At 38.8% G+C, this 21,310-nt stretch overlaps 1 protein-coding gene across 4 annotated transcripts in view; it reads right to left on the minus strand.

The window, feature by feature from the left end:
- The window catches only part of GRIA4 (glutamate ionotropic receptor AMPA type subunit 4), a 225,514-nt gene that overhangs the window by 201,862 nt on the left and 2,342 nt on the right, over positions 1-21,310 (minus strand). The gene's annotated exons all lie outside the window — the stretch shown is intronic.

A 21,310-nucleotide genomic window follows, 5' to 3' on the forward strand; every position in this document is an offset into this window, starting at 1 on the left:
ATATTCTCCAGTAGCAATTGTTAGAGGCAGGATGACACTTAGATGGAGTATGGTCCAGGCTGCACAACTATTCCCACATTGCGGTGCTCTGGAATTGCTTTTCTTGCTTTCCTATTTGACTCATGACAGTAAATCTTTTCCATCTGCTTTTTACTCTCTTGTTATCTTGACTTAAAGAGACTGTATTAACAACAGGTTTTTCACCCTCTCCCACATCTGCTGGCCCTTTCCTTCTAACCATTTTTCATGTCCCCATCTATCCTGCCCCTCTTCAAAATAAAATAACTTTTTCTTTTATTTATTTATTTTTAAGTAGAGCAGAACAAATGCCTTCTTGATTGAGAAGCCTACTGTCATTTTGGGTTTGACATATTTTTTCCTAAATAAAACTGAAATTCTAGGTCCTAGAATTCTAGGCCCTGCTTCACAAGCCTCCAACTTCAGGTGTGGTGAATACTTTTCAATATTAAATCCAAATCACTGAAACTGAAAACTTGCCAAACAAGAAGGGGTTAGAGCCAATGTGAATTCAGGTGAATGCCAATGAACTCAATCTAATTACATCTGTGTAAAACCATGTTAATTTTTAAACAAACACTTAGTCTAAAAATCAAAGGCCAGCAGTGTTGTCTTGCTTTTTTGCTGTTGTTGTGTTGGGGCTTTTAAAAACGTTAGCAACTGCCTCCTGCGATTCTCCCTGTAATGCAGGCAGAATTTAAATGTTCCAGGACTGTGAGTGCAGTTACAGTGGCAAATAATTTGAATTATGTTTTGTGTGTTGCAAGGCATCAGACACTCCTAAGAAATTTGTATAACCAAAAAGTAATAAAATAGAGAGGAAACTGGGCTGACACAATTCCAGAACTAGAGAAATGCACCTGACAGATCCATGCTCTTATCAGTCTTTGACAGGTGTACTTAGGTTTACTTGGGTTATTGCTCTCTATTAACCTCTTAACCTCTAAGAGCTATTAACCTCTATGACCTATTAACCTCTACTGAGCCCAGATTTTGGCTCTTACAGTCAAAATCATGCAGGGATGCTTGGGGCAAATAAATAAATAGAAAGCTCCAGAAAGTACCTAATTTCTCACATCTCTGATCTTCCTGCCACCCCCGAAATTCTCCTCACAGAATAAAAGAAAAATGTTGTGTTATCTCCTAAGAGGAAGTAGACCATGAATGCCAGGATGCCAATAGAACTGTACATCCATCTATCTATCTATAACAGTGTAACATATTTACTCTTTTAGTTGTTTCTTCTACAGGCTGCTTCTTTTTCAGGGCTCCTAGACAACCACAGTAGGTAACTGTGGACTTGGAAACATCTGCATTAAGGGCAATTTTATTGCAAAGAGTAACAACAGACAGCACCATGGGTTTTATTATCTTTTGACCTCCTATCTTCCTGACCTCAAAAAGTGCAGATTTCAGCTGCTAGCTGTGCAAATATCTTTCCCTGCATCATCACTATTATCAAAAAGCTCAGAAGATGAAAAATAACTCTTTGTCATACCTACACACCACTGTACTTTGGATGATGCTCTTGAGTTGCACCTCGGCATTGCCTGCTGCCTTCCATGAGTAAATTACTCCATTACCTTATTCCATTAGCGTAAAGCACAGGAAAGTGGCAAAGAACTCCACAGATGCTGCACTCACATTCAGAAATAAGATGCCAAGTCCTTTTCTCTCCAAAGTTTTGACTATAAAGGACAATAAGGTTTTGGCAAAGATTCAAAGCAGGGAAGTTTGTAAAAGAATTAGAAAGAGCTTCTGGTATGCAGCCAAAGCCTCTAGTTACTACTAGTTTTGAGGCTGGCTTCCTCATTTTAATATTTAATGCACATTTTTCCTTCCTTGTACGGTATCCCAGAGTACAACTCAGCTTCTTTGGCCTTTAGGGAGAAAAGTACCTTGACTAAAAGAAACTGAGGAAAACTAGATGCAGGTAATTACCTCATTGCTATTTTGGGAGGGTCACAGTGCACATACAAGTGTGTCAATTCTTTTCACTAGTTCCTCAAATAGACAGAATATTGTAACTGCACCATCCTGCCACATCGTGCTGTTACAACAATCCACTGAAGTTAATAGACAGTGCAAAACTATGCTCTTGCTTTGTGACAGTGGTCTGTGGGACTCACTGTTATCAGCCCAAGTTGACAGAGAAAACCAAAACTGGTTAATACCACAAAATTAGAACTGTACCCTAAGATCTATAATGGATGTAGTGGAGCACCTTGTTTTACTCTGCTTGCTGTGGTGCCCTGCATCTGTACTTTATTACCTATTGAGGGTAATGGGCTGTTAGCTAAGTAGAACAGTGCTATTAATGGGTTCTGTTACGATATAATGCTTCATTAACGGAGCTCTCAAAGAAATCAACAACTTCAAAACTCCCATAATCAATCCAATTTAATCTGATATATGCTCTGTCAAATTGCATTTCAAAAGGCTTTTATGATACCAAAATTCAGTTATCTAGTAACAGCATTAGCAATGTTAATTTTCTAATCAGAACGCAAAATCATTAATTATCCATGCCTTCCTTAAGTAAAAGAAGCTGCAGTTCCTAATCAGTAACCCTATGGATTCTTTGATGTTCATGAGTAGAAAGGGTACATTCTCTTCTGGAAATACCTGTGAGGCTTTCATTAGTGCTAGTGTGTGCGCTGAACACATAATTACTTCACTGGGACCCCAGCCTCCCCCACCTTTGTATCCCATACTACCACCTACATCTGCACAAGGCTGATTCTCAACAGTGTGAGCAGCACTCTCTGGTGGTCCCCACTTCGAGGAAACCACATCTGGGGATCAGTCTCACCACTCCAAAGATGCTGGTTTGCCACCATGGTTTGCCTGTTCTTATGCCAGCACAGTACTACATAAAGAGTCTATAATTGCAATGGGATTGAAATAGCTCCCAAAATAAGAATGATAATTTTGCCCCAGGCAAGCATCCACCTATGTCCAGTAGTGGCCAGAAATAAATATTTCCCCTGAATATTCTTCCAGCACTCAACTATTTACAGCTACTGGGTGCTTCCAAGTGGTTTGGCCTTATGGATCTCCTCTCCCAGTGTGCAGCTAATCTGTACTTGAATCCATGCAAATTTTGTGCATCCCCAGTTTTCTTCAGAGAACAGTCCCACAGGTCTACCACTCACCATGCAAAAACACATCCATTTGTTTGTTTTGAATCTGCTGCATACAAACATTGAGGAAATGCAGTAAAAAATATGGAATAAATTAATTTACAGCATTATTTCTAAAAGCCTGAAAGTTCATCCCCCTCTCTGGCAACAACTGTTTCCATACTTCAATTGTTATTAAAAATTCTCCGTGTATATATACATTTTCCTTAAACAACAGACCCAAACCAGAGGAATTATTCTCAGATCTTTTTTTCAGGCAAAGATTAATGTGTGAGAAGCTTAGATGACATATTTAATAAATTATTAAAACAGAATAGTAAAGCAATAGCTCAGTGACTGTTCTTGCCCTTTACAATCAGGGAATTAATTTTGCTGGCTAAAAGTGTACTCCATGGTCCAGAAGTATACTGTCTTAAACTTGATGATAAACCGACAGGCAATTGTACACCTCACACTAAAATTAAATGACAGCTTTAATGGTACTAGGGAAAATGAAACATTTTGCTAAGGCTATAAACTTGTTCATGACAACTATAAGACAAAAACAGAAAGTGTGCATAAAATTCTATTTATTTTTACACTAGTAATAGATTGTCATTTAATAGCTTATTGGCTCTTTAAAAAAAAATCCTCTTTTTCAGACAGGGCATCTCCAGAGAATGAAGACAACCATAAAACACAACCATCGTGAAGTTTCTTACACCTATTTGTAAATATATAAATGGGTCTCAAATTGTGCTCTGGCTGTCAAGAAGCTAGTCTGAGAACTTAGTTCCTCCCAGTCCTGATTCCTTGGCCTCCAGCAAATATTTCACTTTTCCCAGTTCTTAAATATTTGTGCTTTGGCTTAAAGAACACTGAAATGCTTTGAAACACTCAGCTAAGCATTTAGAATTATGCTTAACTTTACGCACACACAGAACTGCAATGACTTTGACTTTAACAGATTTATGTGAAAAAGCCTGAAAACGAATTTTCTCTGAGATGGGCCTTGAAAAACAGTACTATCTGTACCCTGCTTATAAAGCATTACTGCTAAATGCACATTGGATGGATCATATAGCAATGATTATTTTTTACTTGTAGCTTGTCTGTCCAGTGCATTTACTTTTCACTGATAGAGGATAATTTATTTGTGAAGTACAAAAGTGCTCCCTTAAACTCTCAGAAATGGGGAATAGGAACATGCCCTGAAATAATTATTGGCACTGAATAGTGCCAATTTATACCATTTCCTTTTCTTCAACTTTTTGCACATTTTTGATTTTTAAACTAACAGACTGTTGTGGACGAGAACACCTACAAAACCTGAAACTTCTGTCTTCAGCACACAGATGATTAAACCATTGGAAAAAGGACCTAGACCAATTCTGACACACACATGTACCTAGGAAATGCTTCTGCACATATAGCACATATCAAATCTGTCTGAATTTTTTATACAAATGATAAAAGAAGGGGATTTTGGCTGATTCTATTCATTTTACAAATTAAAATGGAAACAGAAGATGACGGTAAAGTCATTTCACATGATTACTGATTCTGTAACTGAGTGAACCCGTGTATGTGCTCCAGCAGAAACCCTTCTGACCTTTTTTTTTCCAGACCAAACAAACTGCTTTTGATGCAGTGACTCAGTCGGGAGAAGAACTGAGCCCTATTTTTCAGAAAAGTGAGGAACAGCATCTCCCATTAGCTATCCAGCTGCTGAAGCAGCGGGTGTCTTCAGCACACCACTGCTGGAAATCAGGCCCCAAATGCCTGATTGGTAGAAAACAGCCCAGACTGCTTCTGTTCTCTCTGGCAGCAGCCATGGGGAGTGATCCTGCTGCAAAGACCACCTGCAGTAGAGGCCAGCCTTACTCTGGATCTCAGCTCCCAAGACCCCATCACAGCACACAGAAAGCAAATGAATCTGACCAGCAACTGAAATAGTTTGATAATCCACATAAATCATGGACCATTCAGAAACTTAGTTAAAGGAAAATACAAACACCTCTGAAATCCCCTTGGTGAAAGACACCAAGGAAGCCAAAAGCTTCTAGGAAAAATACCAGCTGAGAAGAAAAGACTAAGGAATGCTTCTGAATCTCACATATATAAGCAGTTGTGTTCACAGTGGGCAGTGGGGTATGTGGCTTCCACTGGGGAGCAGGTATGCCATGCCCTTGCCTTTTTTTGACTTTTTTAAAATGACAAGAACCTTTTTCATTCAACAATGCTCCTTCTCACCTATGAATTATGTTCCCAACGTGCATGACACAGTGAGGAAAGTAAGTCAGTGGGCTGGTGGGGGCCAAGGAGCCTTGGTCCAATCAGTTGAAGAACCACCACGTTCAGGAGCACTGTAACACATTTCCGCTGCTAAACCTACACACAACTAGCACATTTTATTAAATGCCATTTTCATTGTAAGTGTCCAAGGACACCTCCACACAAAAAGAAAAGGATTTATGAACAAACTGAAAAATTCCTTTTTTTAATGTCCCACTACATTTTTCATTTGAACTGACATTTCAAACTATGGATATATATATTGCACAGGTGTCATTTACTCACCTTTAGGTTAAAAGCATTCCCAGTTACAATAATTACCTCTAATGATATAAAATTAGGTACTCATCATTTTCTTATAGCTGATTACTTGTCCAAAGCCAGCCTGATGGTTAGGCAACAGTGTACTCTGCTATACAGACTCACATTACAGCTGAATAAGTGATACACTGCATATATATTACTCTGCTCACATGCTACTTTTAATTTAGCTTGAAAAAGAATCACTGAAGTAGATGATTACATGTTTACAAAAGAAAGACTGTGAAAAGTTCATTACCTAAACATGGTTTTATGTCATTAAATCAATGACATAGTCTATCATACCACCCAAGCAGATAAGCAGTTCCTGGAATATTTATCATGAAGTCAATTAAAATTATATATGCAAGAACAAATGGAAGGGACATAATTAAGAAATATTTTATTCAAAACGTCCAGATTTTAAATGGGTGCTGTTAAACAACTAGAGAAGTATTTGCTGCAGAAAATAACAAAACATTAAGGCTGCTCCTCTAGGTTTTGTGCACAGCAGTTCACGTTGTACTTAAAGCTCAGTTTCAGAATTCTGAACATTCATGATGGATGTACATTTGTCCTATTTCCAGCCCTTCTTCCCAGAACAACTTTGAGAGTTCAAGCAAAATAGCCGCAGTAAGACAAAATGGAGGAAAGAAAAATGCCATACATTCTGCTCCAGCATCTATTACCATCTCACAATCTTCTATTTGTCTTTCCTGTACTGCAAAGACAGCCTGGTCTATTTGTCTATCTCCTATTAATGAATTATAAATATACTCGATAATTAAAATTTGGTATTTACAATCCTGGCTATGCTGTGGCATGCTGTGTGACTTGAAGCTGTCACTCTGTGTTAAAAGCAAGGTATGCAGCTCTCCAGGTCTTATGGCTGCATTTCAAGAAGTCTTGCTAGAAACACTTAGCAGATATGTTGTTAGGACACAACCACAGTGTATTAACTCTGAGGAGTAAGAAGGAAACTCCACATAATTTCAAGGTGTACAAACAAGCACTAGCTATTTTGCTTATTAAAAAGTCTGAAAGTTTCCCTCTGAAATCACCTATTTTTGGAGTCACTTACATTCACCTTAGTGGTTGCAATTGAGCTTTTAATGATAGTACTTGCTGCAGTAAGCCTGTGTTTATAGGCTCCTACCTCTATGGAAGAGCAGCTGATACCCTCTCCAGTCCTGCTGCCTGAGATGCGGGTGGGCAGGCACCAGGCAGTTCCTTATCTGGACCCTAGCAGGCAGCCACAGAGATGGGCACTGCTCAGCACAGGCAATGGCATGGGATGGAGTTTAATGTAGTTTTGCTCCAATATTCTCAAACAGCTGCAGCCCTCCATGGCTTTAGTACAATCCTATCAGCTTAACCCTATCTCCATCCTAAAACAAGCCCTTTACCCAGGTGTGTGCAAGTGTCTTCCCCCAGGTGTGTGCAAGTGTCTTCCTGAGGCCAAGCTGGGCTGGGCTGGGATAGACGGGGACACCAGCACCCTGCAGGGAGAGGAGCCATAAACCCTGCACAGGAGCACTGCCAGTTCTCAACGTGATGGTGAGGCAGCAGCTCCTCCACAGGTCAGAATGAATCCAACACAATGCCTGCCCTGGTGTGCCTCACTGAAATGAAAGCACCAGCTTTGCCCACATTCACCCACTTTGGAGTTTAAGGGATTTTAAGATTTCTAAGAGTCATACAGGAGATTCTTGGCTCTTGGTTTTGAATGTGAGATAAACCAAAGCAAAGTAAACAATTGAAAAGGCCCCAACAACAAAGCAAAACCACCACCCCAAGCATATGTGAAAGCCATTCATCTTGCTCACACCTGATCACATCACTAACCCTCTTCTAACAAAGATGTGAATGATAGAAGGACACTAATTTAAAGACATTTTCTGCCCACACTGAAGAAGGGCTTTCCTTCAGGTTATAGTTTGTCTATTTGACTAAAGACTGCCTTAGTCACAAATAACAAAACCCATTGACTACAGCAGCCTTTTCCCTTACAGGAAAGCTCTTTGGTGTTTTAGGTTTACACCAAAGTCAGTTTCTTAGTCCTTAAGGTAAAAATACTTAACTTTTACACTGTTTCAGTGAAAACTCAACCTCAGCCTGAGGAAAGGCCCTACCTAAGGACAAGTGTAAAAGAAACGTGGTTTCCATTTCCCACTCCTTCCCAGGAAATAGTGTATCTCCCTGCACACCTGTGCTCCACCTCCTTCTCCCCACTGCTGAGTACTGGAAGACAGCACCACATCAGGTGCTTCACTGAGACTTGACTCCATTTGCCTCCAGCTGCCTGTTCTCTTTTTTCCAGGATGCCCTCATTACTACCTAGACCCAAGAGACCTGCTGTAACCTCCTGACACCCAGAGTGTGCTCTAGGCACTACTGCGGATGACAACAGAGCAGCAAGAGGGGCAAAACAAACTGCTGAAGATGACCATCATCCTGGGAGGGTGTGGAGTGGGACAGAGTAGACTCAATAAACACTTCTGCAGTGAATGCACATGCCCGAATAGCAGAAAACTGTAATTAAGTGGTAAGTAGAGCACCTGAAATGCAGTGAAATATACCAGTTCCTGCTCTGGGCCAGATTTCACCCTGGGTTTACATCTCTGCATGTTCTGAGAACTGTCTGAAGTCTCTGAAATGTCTTTTGCTTCCACGCCCTGTGAGGGACGGCAGAGCACTGAGCCAAAGCTTTGTCCCAGGGATTTCTAGCTGCTCATCCTTTTGTTCTCACACTCGGCGCTCGAAATATGCAATAGGATGGATATTATTACAGAGTTACTATTTCTGCCATAATTTTTAAAAACTACCTATATGAATAACTGTAAGTCAAAGTCCTTCGGGGACTACAATAAATCCAAAAGATGTCTGAGTGCTAGATTTAGTATTTTGATCACTGAATTAGCTAAAAGAGGTGTGAAAATGCATGTACAAAAAGACAGCTGTTAGCCATACACATTTACGCAGACTTATGGGCAACAGTTTCAGCCAGAAATTAACAATCTGGTCCAAGTAAATTAACTCCCATCTATGCTTTGAATGGAGTACTGGGATTTGCCCTGCCAGGATGTATGATGCATCAAGTCTCTTCAACATCTCTTCTTAGAAAGCATCTCCTAAATGTTTACAGTTATCAACATAAAGCCAAAATAGAGAGCTTTAAAGATGCTTCATAGAATCATAAAATGATTAGGGTTGGAAGGGACCTTAAAGATCATCTATTTCCAACCCCCTTGCTATTTAAGTGTTTTGTAAAGCTTCCTCTGCACAAATGGAAGAAGCCAAATCAGATGTTTTCACATGTGTCTGCCTCTGCATCACTAAGAAACCATCCCAAAATGTTGTAGCATAGCCTCAGTGACCTGTCCTTATCATTACAAATCTTTCTTGGTGACAAACACTGTCAACCAAGTGCATAATTTGAGACACAAGAAACAATCCTAAGAAAGCAAGCAGTTTGAGCTCCAGAAATTAAACTTGTGCTCAAATTCTCTCACAGATACTTCTGAGAAAGCCAGAGTGCAGGCATAAGTCATAAATACATACAGGAGGCCACAGAGAAGAATGTAAGTCCCACCCTTGTTTTGCTCCCTATGTAGTTTTGCTCACTTGGCCCCTCTCCTGTGTGGTGTATAACTGTAGGAGTAAAAAGCCCCAGGAAGCCCAGGTTTGCCAGCCATCGTCTCCCCCACTCTCCTCATGTCCTTGGCACAGCCAAGTGGAGATGGAGTTACTTACTGGGTAGACACTGGAAAGGCAGAATCCAGCAAACATCTGCTGCAATCCTTTGGGACCACTGTCTGGTGTTATAGCTTCCAGGGTATTAGATCCAAAACCATTAATTTGCTCTCTTGAAATCATGCAGCAGGATAGCCAAATTAATTGAGGTAACAAACACAGCTTTTTCAATCATGGATGCCACAGATGCAGGGAGATAGTTTAATGCATTCTTGTCTTCTGACAGGTTTTGGATGCTTTCATCTCTGCATCTACTAAGAGAGGTGAGAAAAAGGGGCAGGCTTCCACTAAAAGCTGGAGTTGTTTTGTATTCTTAATGTAGACAGTTACAGGCTGCCACCACCATGAGAAAAATAAAAAATAAATAAAATCGGATTTTAAATCACTTTGCTATTTTTGTCTTGGTGAAGAACTATGGCAACAGCTTACAATGGTCACACACATCCCTAAGGAACTTATTACAGCACTAACAATAGGCACAACACTTTGAAAGATTGATGCTAAACTTCATCATTTTAGTTAAGTGTGGAACACTTTCTTTTTTTTTGGGGGGGGGGGGGGGGGGGGCAGGAAAAGGCCCCAGAGGATTTTGTTTCGGTAGGCAAGCAATGGTAACTTATTGTACCAATAATCCAACTGTTTGCAGACAATACTTTCATACATGGGACCAGACAGGAAGGTAGCACATTATCTTAATGTACATCTTAAGAAACCAACAGGCTTAAAGCTACATCTGTGTGTTATATTTTTTGCTGCATACATTTAACTCTCACTAATGGTCTTAAGTCTACATAATGTGCAGTCAAGAAAGAAAAACACCTCATGCAAGCATGTTCCCTCTGAACTGGAGAGACGACCCTTTAATGTTCTCCCGTCTTTTATAGCCACACAAGAAAAAAAGGCCAAACCGAGACTTTCTTCATGCTGCTGATTCCCCACATGTACATTCTCTTTCACTACTTTATTTGTGCAGTCAGTTGCTCACAGACTTTAATAGGAAGGTGGCAGTACAGCCCTGCTTGACCATACCAAATATAAAGGAGCAGGAATGTGAGGCAACGGAGAGCTGTTTCTCAAGCTGATGCTGCTGACAGGGGATATCCACACCTTTTCAAAAGTGTAATGTTATGCCGGACCTCACTTTAATCTCACAGACTCTGTAAGTACAAGGAACTGAAATAATTATTATTATCTGATTATTGTAATTGCCCAAAGGATTTCTGCTAGTCTCCTATTTAGCACAGTATGTGAAAGGCTGACAAAGAATACGTGACTAAGGTGTGAAGCTCTGGTGCCTGGCAGCAAAAGATTCCCATCATAAACAGTAACTGGAAGAATGATAGGCTTTTTGGGGCTTTCATCAGGAAATAAAAATACAGGAACATCTGTCATCATCCTTCAACATCTGTCAAAGACCCAGAAAAAAACGGAGGAAAGCAATCCAGCTCATCTGATAAACTGTCTTTTTGACACCACCATTCCCTCCTTCCGTTCACTTCCTTAAAATATTTAAGTCTTGGCAGTCCTGGAGTAACAGTTGGACTTGACGATCTTAGAGGTCTTTTCCAACCTAGTTGACTCTGTGATTGACCATGATGGAGTCCAAGGCGGACTTAGGGTAAGACAGACAGAGATGCAAATGGACACAGTTTTTCTGAGGTCGTATAGGATGTTGTAACTTTGCTGTTCAAGAAATAAATGGTTTATGCTCTGTCCCTTTCCTCTGTCCCTGCAGTAGTTAAGCTGATGTCTATCTGTAATCAATGTATCACAGAAGCCACAGCAGCCCGTCCCAAGCTGTGGGGCAGGAAGGGCATGTGAGATTCATTCCCTCTGATGCCCCATGATGCCTCCAGTACAACAGCACTTCTCCAGTGATGCAGAGTTCAGGAAGCACTATGTCCACTGCTTTCACTGGTACTGCTTCTTGCAGACTGTTCTGATTTTGTCATGAAAAGCAGGGAGGGGAGGAGGATAGCTAATGGAAGAGAATTTTCCCTCTGTCTCTGAACAGTATCTTTTAGTTTACTCTTCCATGACTATTAACTCTTACTGTACTCCAGTGGACACATGGACTAGCTGTTACTTCCCCCTCTGTACTAACTTTTCAGCTTAGCACAACCTTAAAGTTTTTCAGTCACATTAGCTCACACCAGCTATAATCCCTACCTCACAAGTACCAGTCATACCTTTCTGCTTTCTTTTCAGGGTCATAGAATTCCCCATTCAGTGAGCAGCTAGTCCTTCTGTTCTCAGGAGTCTCCTTCCCCATCACTGAATAATGCTGTTTTATAAATACACAGCTCCTGCTGTACCTTGAACCCCTTCTCCCACCCAACGGGAGGTGAACAGAAGGTGTACAGCAACTTCAGGTGAAAGGTCTCAAACTCATTTGACACCTTACTCCAAGCAATCTGTAATTTCCCCAGGGGTCCCCGAAGGAAGGGGCACCAGAGAACCGGCACAGACCCACCTCCTGCCTGGGATCCAAATTATCACACATGCCTGGCCAAACCTCAGCAATTACACTCTGCACACATGCATTTGCATTAACTGTGACTGTTCTTTTTCTGGGTTATTTATCTGAGTAAGTTAGTATAAAAGCACTTTGTCATTTTCCATCTTACTTTAATAATAACTGAATAATAAATCATTTAAGCAAATTATTTAATGGATGGAGTAGTAGTACACAGGATACTGCAAGTACAGCTATTAGTATACCGTAAATTAATTGCTTAGGTCTTGTGTTGCTATGTCTCTCTCTTTTAATTACTTGTGGTATAAGGAAGTAAAAGGTTTGTCCTTTTTTTCATGTTCCCATATACATGTGCTATTCAATATAGTGCAACAGATCATCAAAGACAGCTATGGGAGAATTTCTTGTATTCCTTTATCCAGACTTTTGCTTTCTGCAAATATTCTTGTGCATTAAATCTCATTCATCATCATGTTTGTGTTCAGGCTGCCATCTCCTCAGACACATAAAGTAGATGAAACTAGTGACTTCTAAAGCTAAATTCATAACTCTTCGTATCTTAAGGTAACAGCCCAAACCCTCCAGGTGAAAGCAGTAATAGATTCACATCCTCTGTGGCTCACAGAAAGTGAAATATGTGCAACACACATGACCATTAAGTTGCATTTGCAGGTAGATGAGTCTGTTAAAACAAATAATGGGGATCAGTTTACACTTCTTAGCAAAAACATACTTAATGGTCTTTGAATGTATTTACCAAGCTTATATTACTATTGCTTCAAGCCATACTCCCTGCTGTGGGATTAGAGATGTTCTTTCTTAGGAGAGGGGGGGAAATCCCACCATTTGTGTTCACTTGTGGTATTTTTTAAGGGAACTTACATGTCTTGCTGTGGCATAACCCTTGCTACTAAGGGTGTCCAATACTCCCCCTCTGCACAGGCAAGACGCAGTATCCATCCAGCCAGAACAAAACTCAGGGGGCTCTGGGAACTGCACAAGTGTGATGACTGGATGCAAATCACGCATTTGCTCATGCATACCACAAGCAGATGATGCTCATGGTATGTCTCTAAATTAAGACCAACAACAAACCCAGTAGGCAAGGTTTTTTTTCTGCTTGCCTACTCTGTACGATTCCTGCATTTAACACAGATATAGACAGTAGGTGATATGTTAAAATGATGTGTTGATGACATGACAATTTACCTGTGATTCTTTCAGTCTTTAGCTCAAGACTAGACTTATTTGGAAAAAAAATACAGGTTGGATAAATAAATTAGCTGAAGCTAGGTGACTAGCACCTCACTGGTCAGACCGGGTGACCAAAATCGTGCCATTTAGCCTTAGAACACAATAACCTGTGAACACTATTATATGCTGTCCTCTCTCCCATTTATTTTAGTGACCTTTACATTTTCTTCTTTGAAGCAATGATGCTCAGAGCCATCACACAACATTTCATCCCCCAGACTGCTTTCACATCTTTTCTGTATCATTTGTAAGGTCTTGTAACTTGGAACACTTCCATATGGCACTACTCCTGACCTGCCAGCCACACACTTTCATGGGGCATATGTAATCCTGCAACAGATGCAGACGTATGTCATCCCAATACACCAATGTCCTCTTATGCTCTTTTCCTTACATGTTTACTTGTGTCTCCAGACAGTAACTCAATTCTTATCTAGATAATAATGTATCACTTACAGTATTATCCTGTTGTTTTTATCACCCAAGACGGGCACTGAAGAAGGGTACCAATTTTAAAAAGAGAGCACCTAAGAATGAAAACCCTCTGGTCAGGTCTCAACTGGATGCCACACAAATAGCTAGGTACAGAGACTGCATTAACAGGGTGTGCAAGCAGCCGCAAGAGTCAGCTTCCTACCTGGCTAGTACTTCCTCCTTGGAGGAGTGGGAAAAACTCCTGTGTCAGCCAAGAGCATGTGGCTATTAATTTTCAAAGGAAATTATCCTCCCAGCTGCAGTGGTTTTGAAAAGTCTATTCTTAAACACTTTTCCAGTTTAAATGGATGGAAATGACCAAGTCTTGGAGGCCTTCATCAGCAAGCATCTCCAGGACAGATCCACACTGAAAACCAGGAGGAAATCACTAACTGAAGGTCCTACATGAATCTGCTGAGCCTGTGGGTCTGCAAAGTCTTGTTCCTTTTTGTCCCATCAGCTTATGTGAGAAAACAAAGGGTGAATTGTGCTGATGTGCATGTGCATTTTAAAAAACACTACAGCTTTTTACTCCTGAATTTTATATTAATGTATCTGTGCTTGATAAAGTGTTTTTCACTTATCCTCAATAATGTTTTCCAGACCTGAACACAGCACCATTCAGACCCATATCTCACACAAACTAGTAGTGTGAAATACTGCTAGTGTAAATCAGGAACATTAAAGTAGAACAGGAAGCTTTTGCAGGCAAAGAATATGCTACATTTTGTACTCTTTGCTCTACAAAAATTTCCTCTCTTTCCCCTGTCTCTACCTTGAATATGTACTACATGAATCATTTTACCCACTAAGGAAATACATCTGACCCTGACATTGAAAAAAAAATCCATGTCGTATCAGAAAAATCTTTAACAAGAACAAATAAAGAATAACATGTAACTTTGAAAGCAATTATGAAACCCAGAATATTATGTACAATAACTCCAAATTATTTTGTATCATAATTTCTTATACTAAGATATGCATCGCATTTTGCACAATGTGAAAATGTAAATTTTACATCCATTTAGAAATGGATTTGAAAACTGAGGCAAACCATGTGTAAAATTCTCAGTTCTTTCCAGCAATTAACTCTCACTACCTGTGAACACCCCTAAAACACGTATTTGATGGATACGCATTGTGTATACCTAAACTGTACTAAAAGGTGATGTGCAAATAAAAATGAAGTTCAAATTCTGCCAGTGTAAAAGCGTACTACACAAATACTTCATAAAAGCAATTGGAAGAGCATGCATGCAGAAATGGAAGAGAACCCCACAAAGGGGCTGCAAGGAACTGTAATGAATAGTTAAAAGCTGATGTATTTTAAGAACAGTCTTCAAAATGTGTTTAAAGCCCTTCCCCGCAAATAATCAAACAAATAAGCTGGTGAAAAGTGTAAGAGCTTTTTGCTTCTCTTGTGCTCTAGTTGTATGTACAGAAAAAGAACTGTAGTCACGGTTATGTTGCCCATGACTTTAGAATAATACAAATAGATGCTGCTCAAGACTGCATTTTTCAGGAGCTATGGCTGTATATAAATAGAAGATTGAAATAGCTTGTGGAACACAAGAAAACAGTAGTCCGAATTACATTCTTTTAAATTAGGCAATTAAGTACCAGGGGTCCAATTTCTAGATTGATTTTTGTTGTGTTTTTTTTAATTATTTTTATTAAATATAACAGGAGTTAAGCAATTTAATACTTTTTAAAGTTCGAGCTATGACATGAAAGAATGAGAACCTGTTCGCCTTGAAAAAGAGCTGATTCCTACTATTCCTTCATTCTAATGGGTTGCTGTCTGCAATCCCTGCTCAGATAGAGTCCCTGTTTAAATCACAGACAGCTCTGTCTGGGGGAAAAAACTGCAGGACAAGGGCCAATATTTGAACTGGAATTTGTTAATGTTAGTGTAGCTGGCTAAAACCCAGCAAGAACAGTAGCTTTTTAGTAAATATCCAGGTATTTCCTCTTGAGCCCGACATAAAGTTTATCTATAATCAGCTTCTGAGGAGCGTGGTGAAGAGGAAGAATGGGCTGGGTCTTTACAGTGCACTGTCAAGACAAAGGTGATAAGTATGTGACACTCTGGTTACACCTTCTTACCTTAAGAAACTAGAAATGCAAAAACCAGCTGTGATAATTTGAACAAGTCACTCTGGGAAAAAGAAGAGGGAAGAAACAAAGTCCTCACAATGAAGTAACACTATTGAAAAAAGAGTTGACCTATGCATTATCACACTGATAAGGACAAATTTTCCTAAGTGCTCAGCAGTAAGCAGTTCCCATTGGGAACACAGGTGCTGCTGAGAACTCTGGAAAATATTAGAATATATCTGAGTGCCAAAATGTAAGACAGCCTCTGTATTTGAATTTGGGTGCCTAAAAACTGATATCGCTGATACAGAATTTTTAAGAGTACTCAACCCATAACTGCATTAATGAACAACTGAATCCATAGCGGCATTGCTAAAAGTCACCAAATCTTTAAAATAAAACCATAAAAAAAAAAATAGCTATGTGAAAACCCAAACTAGATACAAGAAGATAATAAAACTCCTGAGAAAAAAGGCTAAAAGCAAAGCAACAGTAAAATTTCCAAACAAGACACTGTGATCATGTAGTCTTCAGTAAATTTTCCCAAATTCAGAGGAACAGTTCTTGATTAACACAGGAATAAATTATCCAGCTTGACTTTATATCCTAACATGTAACTTCTGTATGCCCAACTAAGCTGCAAAAGCAGACTGGTGCTGTACTTGTCCAAAACCTTTGCTTTAAGCCAACTAGCCAGATTAATGGAAATCCATAGAGGCGGCCATTTTTTTCCTTCTAATTACACTGGCACAATCCTACGGAGTTCTTCACTTTTGCGCCAGCACAAGCTTTATCCCCTTTAAATCAGTCATATATTAAAGAATAAGAACTGGAAGAAAAGATTATTCATTCCAACATGTTTAAACCCAAAGAACGTCACCTGCTCACCATCTGAATTTGCACAATTCATGGTAGCATCTAAACCGTTAAGAAATCAACGCAGAAGTCTTCCTCTCTCATGAACACGCAAGTCTCAAAACAATCAAGACCTAAAAATTAAATGCATGAGCTATTTTCACTAGCATACAAACCTAGATTACAATGATAAAGCTGATATTAATCAACTTAATTTACTTGTTAAGTGCTCTGTCCTACACAAGAGGTACTGCTCTGCCTTAGCAGGAACAATGAAGGAACACAGTCTTTGTTATTAATCCTCTGAAACAAAGATTAAGTTATTTCTGTAGCCTGTAATAAAGCTTTTGAGCCTACATTTTTAGCCAGTCCAGTAACATGCTTGGACAAAAGTCTTGTTTCATGACAGGTAAATCCATGTTCTGAATTTTCATTGAAGAAATCTAGCTGTATTTCAGCAAAAGCCCATCATTTATTATCCCAACAATAACCTTGAAAATTAAATCCAGACTCTGATATATGGGAGCTACTGATAGTTAATTTTCTCCTTGCTGTACAGCTGTTTACAAGTATCACATTTAGAGCTATGAAACACTTTGAATGTGGGTCTTCATATATCTTTAAAATATACAGAATCTTTCTTATGGCAAATGACACCCAAGTACACATACATATTTTGATTCTATCAGGAAGTGCTAATAATAGAAACTTTAACAGAAATTGTTTTCAATAATTGGAGTCTAGCTTGAGATAAACTCCTTGTATTAAAGCAAACCACTAACTTGAAATGGGTTTTTGAAATTGATCCTATTTTAGAAAGGTTCAATTGAATCCAGTTCCATTTTTCTAACCAACTAGCACTCTGTTTGCTTTCCAGTTCAAACCTGGCTGTATGGTATGCCTTTATGGTAACTCTCAGTATACTCTAGACTGCATCCTTGGGAATACTGTACTGCTCTCAATAGCAAAATACCATGAAACCCTCACTTCCTAAATAAGGAACACCATGGTTTTAAATTACACTGATTATTAAACTAATGTTACATTCCTGTTGCTAAATTGAGTTGTAATTATAAAGCAGAATTAATAACTAAATTTAATGAAAATCCCATTATGATGTAGCTTAGCAAATCAAAGCTGAAACTGCTTTAAGTAAAATGACAGTCAAAATATAAAGGCAGTACTACATTTGAGCCTATTTCCACAGCTTTTGCAATGCCTCAGCAGAAAAGTTAACTTCAAAATGACATTGCCTCTCCCCTCAGTAGCAAGAACAAGCCTAGAGACAAGCCCACAGAGAGGGCAGGGTGATAAGAGAAGTTCCTTTGTGCCCGGAGGGCTGCCTCCAACCTTGCTGGAGCTCACCAAGAAACTGCATTCATGCTGGTGAGGCAGAACCAGGCCCTCTAATTTAAGGTCATCAACCCCATGTTAGTCCAGAGAGAATAACACTCAAAGAGAATAACTCTTGGGAAAAGAGGAAAGTTATTCCAAAATACAAAATTTTTAATTCCAGTAGGCTTTTCTTCTTCTAATCCATGTGCCACATAATAAACAAAATTTGATTTTGGGGGTTTTGTATCTACTGGGATTAAAATCTACAAAGAACTGAGTTGTGCAAAAGGTGAAACAAAAGGAGTGTCTGATTTACGCCAAATTACACTTATTAGGAATATAGTCATCTCAGAATACAAATGTAATTAAACAGACTCAAATGGAAAAGCTTTACTTTTAGTATGAAACACTGATGAAAGACTTGAATCAATCTCTCTTCTTCCTCATTTAGCCTAATCCTGCACAAGAACTGCAAGACTACTTATACATTAAGGATTTTTGAAACTTCAATGGAAAATTTCTCAACCACAAGACAAGAGCTTGAAGGCAAATAGTTCTTTGTAAAATTATAGAGCTACCTCAAGAGTATGCAAGCAGGTTTAATGTTGACTGCGCTGCTGAGGTAAACTAATGTAATATAGATGGTGCATGGAGAGGAGAAAACTACTTCGCATTCAGCTCAAGAATAAATATACACAATCATCTTCAAAAATCAATGCATTGCTCCAACATCTGAAATTGAGCTGAAGGCAGATTTCTAATCACAAGCAGGATTTCCTGCTAATGAGGTGCAAACCAGCGTACGCCAATAGTCAAATGTTTCAGCTCTAGTGTCTCGTGCTCTGATGAGTAAGAACCTTGTACTACTCATGTTCACAATAATTCCAGCTCTCTCTGTCAGTAAGAGAGATTCTCTGAATAATGTATGTTGTGCAAAAGAAATGAACAAAGTTTAAATAAAATAGGCAATGGGAAAGGAAAAGAAAGAGGACTATCTCTAAACTCATAAATCAGATCAATTTTGCTAACTTACAACAGAGTCTATCTGCTTAAGCAACCCATTTCTTATCCACTCATGATTTAGAATAAAAATACTAATGTTCTGTGCCCATTTGAAGAAAACAAAAATTGTGTAAGATAACCATTAGAAAATAGATAAAAACTGAACATACACAATTACTCCAGTTTCAAAAGTATACGCGTGAATATTTGGATAACTCTTTTTATCTAATTAAAAGAAAAAAATATTCAAGTTTTTCCACTGTTGTAGTGAATTACCTGCTAATATGCCACCCACAATCATCTGAAATACTCTGTTTACTGTCCCTAACACATGCAAGGGGCCAGGCCCTGAATCTTCAAAAGTAACCTCTGCAGCAAATGGGAAGAGAAATAGAAGTAACCGGTCATGTCTCAGAGTTTTATGCTTGAACTCACATGAATATTCATTGCAGCCCAGCATTTCTAAGGCTTTTGTACTGTATATTTGTGCACTGAGTAATTTCTACACAAATGGCAAGATCCAAAGCCGCTGTTTCACAGTGGTTCAGCAAAGAGTTATCATTTCATATTGCCATGAAATGACTTAATTCAGAGCTGATGGTGGGGGTTCTTTAATTAGGTTAGAAAATCTCACACATCTGTGCTTTAGAAGCCTCTGTCAAGCCAGCAAATTCAATCACACGGAAGTCAGTGTCCTCCAGCTATCAGACAATTGATTTTTGCAGAATTCTGCTCATATTTAGCTTAAGGGACATGCAATATGTGCATTCAGTTGTCAGTTAGTTTGCCTAGATTTCATTAGGAGATCTGTTCTTTAAAAAATACTCTTCAGTATTACAATGGTTCAAAAAAGAAGCAGCAGTTGGATTATTGGCACGAGACTGCAAAATGTGAAATAAATACAAACTTGAACTAATGCAAACATACATGTTGGTTTAAGTGGGAAGTATAGACTTAAACCTATTTAATACAGACGTACAGAGTTATATGAGCATGCACACAGATAAACGTAAACATTTACTTTCTTCCTCTATCTTTGCCTCCCCCCATACTGTAAAGATTCATCGTCTCTGAGTCATTAAACTCTTTAGAACTGAAACTGGATTCAGTTTAAAAAAAAAATAAAAATCAGGTTATGAATCACTATTTCTATAAATGACAGAAACATCAAGGGACAGGTTTTCCTCAGTTAAAACAATGCAAGGTAAATACAACTTAAAGTGGCTGGAATGAGAGAGAAGAATCTGCTGTGAATAGTATAAATAAGTAAAGTTTTGGGCAAACCCTTTTTGAATCTATGGTGTTAAAACTTTCACAGAGAAGTGGTTCAATTTTAGACAATTTTGATTTATGCATGACAGAATTAATCCACCAATGTTCAGAAATACTGTGCAATGCCCTTAATCTCAAAAGTAACAATAGCCTCAGAAATTATCTGGCAGAACTGGATGTGTAGGCAGTATCTAAAATAATTGACTTCACCTAAAATTACTGATTTCAGTATGCAAAAATTTTAGTCCTTTCCTCTTCACAAAAAATGAAGGTTTAAAAAAGCTACTGTGTCATTTGTCTTCATGGAATATATAATCAGTGCCTGCAAAAGTTGACATGCATTGTGGTATTTTCTCAATGAACTACAGCTGCACAGATCTTATTCCTTCCAGTTTTAAAGCACCTTTTGAAATGTTTTCTCCTTATGGAGTTTGATACTGATTTTCACACTAAACACAACTAATACATTGCTTAATATAGAATTCACACTTAATGGGACATCAATCTTTCCTGCATAAAATGAATAGAACCATTTTGGCAGCTCAGAAGCTTTTCCTGTTAAAAAAGGTGGCAAGGTCATCCTGAAACTTGGGAGTACCAAAGACTCATATAAATAAATTTACCAATCATTCAATAAATTATACATGAGAAATGCACAGAACATTGATGTTTACATATTAAAAAGTGACACAGAGATGGCTGTGATAAAGTGGAGAGAAACACAGAACTTAATTTAAAGGCACGATGAACACTAAGACCTCCTCCAGTATGTTTCTATTTTACACTCACGCAGCTATGTTGCTTAGGATATCTACTTCTAGAGGCAATTCACGCTTGAATGAAGAGGAGGAATTCAGAAACTTAAAAGACCACAGAAGAAAATCTGTAAGTCCTAAAATACGACCATCAAAGTAGCAATGCTACTATGGTTTCAGCTTTGCCACACTATGTCCCACTGTCTTACATAATAACATGAATTGCTTTTCCTAAGCCAGACCTACATGAAGATAAATAGAAACAATGTTTTGCCACTATTGGAGATCAAGCAGTATCC

The sequence above is a fragment of the Lathamus discolor genome, chromosome 4, assembly GCF_037157495.1.
Source record: "Lathamus discolor isolate bLatDis1 chromosome 4, bLatDis1.hap1, whole genome shotgun sequence".
Taxonomy (NCBI): domain Eukaryota; kingdom Metazoa; phylum Chordata; class Aves; order Psittaciformes; family Psittacidae; genus Lathamus; species Lathamus discolor.